Here is a 1,961-nt window from a genome sequence, read left to right as displayed (position 1 = left end):
GGGGTGCCGTGAGGGGCTGGAGCGCCTCGGGCGGCGGTCGCGGGGGTCGCGGGTGGAGGGGTCTGGGCCACCGGCCCGCGTAGCCGCGCCACCGGTCAGTGCTGGCTCGCGGACGTGTGTGTGGGTTTGGGGAGGACGTCTGACGTTCCCGGGACACTTGAAGTCTCCTTTAGCCGAGTCCACCTTGGGCTAGTTCCTTTGTCAGAGGAGTTTAGTCACTTTCCTCCAGACGGGGGCTCGGACCCCAGGCCCCACGTAGACAGTCGCCCACCCCCTGACTGAACCAGCAGGCGCCCCGCACGCCGCAGCACTTGGAAGCCGACCGACGTCCTCCTTCTGGAACCCTCTCTGCCCGCAGTTTCCTCTGGTCGGAGAGAACTCGCGAACGCGCTGGGATCCGAGCGGGTCGCACGGGTGCCGCCCGCCGCGTCTGTGCTCGAACTTCTTCAGGGTCAGCCACCCGATTTAACCAGTGAGGACACTAAATGAGGGTGCAGCCGCCGACGTTCGGTTCCCAGGGTTCGCTGCCACACGGCCACTGACTGTGTCAAGTGTCCCTGACCCGAGGGGTGGTGTCACACTCGCAGTAAACACACGTGGTTTCTCCCGTGCCTGGGGAGGGGGCAGTCAACTTGTGTGTCGTTCCCACAGGTAACCCTGATTATTTTCCTTACTGTCTACACCTCATATGAGTTTTATTGGCTGCGCTTCCTACTGAACGTCCTACGTGTTTCAGTGTAATTATAGAGACTCCTACCTGAAAACGGAGGGTTAAGTGAATTGGGTTTCTGCTAGAAACTGGGCAGGCCTTGGGGGGACAGCCCTGCGCGGTCACCGCCGGAGGGGACACTCGAAAGGCACCTTCCCCCTCTCGGCGCTGGACAGTGTTATTTCACGGATAAGCGGTACAAGTAATTAATTAGATCAGGTTGGGCGGCCTGACAGGGGCACTAATCAAGGGCTCTAGAACGTACCATGTTCGTCGGGGCTTCAGTGTCTTCCTGCTTATAGATTCCTTGCCCCGCCCCAGTTTTATCGGGGTGTAATTGACAGATAAGACCGTTTATGAGGTGCGCCGTGTGATACACCTGATACATGTGAGATGAGGCTGCGGCCAGGTCGGGCCGCCCGCGGGCAGTCACCTCCCAGTTCGGTTCATAACCACCTCCTTTCGTGTGGTGACAACACTTACGGTCGCCTGGGCCCAGATTTCAGATTAGGTGTTAGTCACGCTTAGGACCTCCTGATGGACTTGAAATTCGTTGGTACTTGAGTGAGCTGTGATGTCCTTGTATTTAGGGACACGGCTGATGTTTCCACGGGGAAAGCAGTGTCCGAATGAGCAGTGCTTCAGCGTGCGGATCGGCAGGGTGAGGAAGTTTGCCAGCTTGATGGAGAGTGAGAGGACGGCCTGGTCTTTGTAGTTACCTTTGTAGTTACTGCGGTGGTTGCCGTGGATTTCTCTATGTAACTTAATTTAGTCCCTTTCTTTGGGTTAGACAGTATTCCTTTTCTGATAAGGCTTGTTCTGAATTTTCCACAGAATCTTGGTTTAAAACCTGTATTCTTCCCGCTTTCCAGTGGTTTTTGGGAGACAAAACACTTGAGAAAGTATGCAGATCTTTAGACTTCAGTCGAGAGGGGAGGAAGTGCTTGGTTTTGAAGCACAAGAGCTGCCTTCTGTGGCCAGTTTCTGGTCACACATCTCAGTGATAATGTTTGACATGTGCTCTGTGTTCTGGATGATCTTTGGGATTTTTCCTTGTTCTAATTGCTGAGTTATCCTGTGTGTTATTCTGTAGGATTTAAATACATTTTACAGTGTAACCAATAGTGGATATTTTTTAATAGGTCAGGTAAATTACTAGTTACTTTTAACGGATTTCTGACTTATTTTTGTTTCTGCTGTGGCAAAATATGTGGCTGTGACGCGGGAGACCCACTAAGACAGCAGCGTCCCA

At 53.4% G+C, this 1,961-nt stretch overlaps 1 protein-coding gene across 1 annotated transcript in view; it reads left to right on the top strand.

The window, feature by feature from the left end:
- Window positions 1-1,961, top strand: part of DISP1 (dispatched RND transporter family member 1) — a 117,512-nt gene that overhangs the window by 228 nt on the left and 115,323 nt on the right. The window lies entirely within an intron of this gene.

The sequence above is a fragment of the Suricata suricatta genome, chromosome 3 (assembly GCF_006229205.1).
Source record: "Suricata suricatta isolate VVHF042 chromosome 3, meerkat_22Aug2017_6uvM2_HiC, whole genome shotgun sequence".
Lineage (NCBI taxonomy): Eukaryota > Metazoa > Chordata > Mammalia > Carnivora > Herpestidae > Suricata > Suricata suricatta.
Note: the sequence above shows the minus strand (reverse complement) of the source record. Positions and strands in the feature narration are given on the sequence as shown.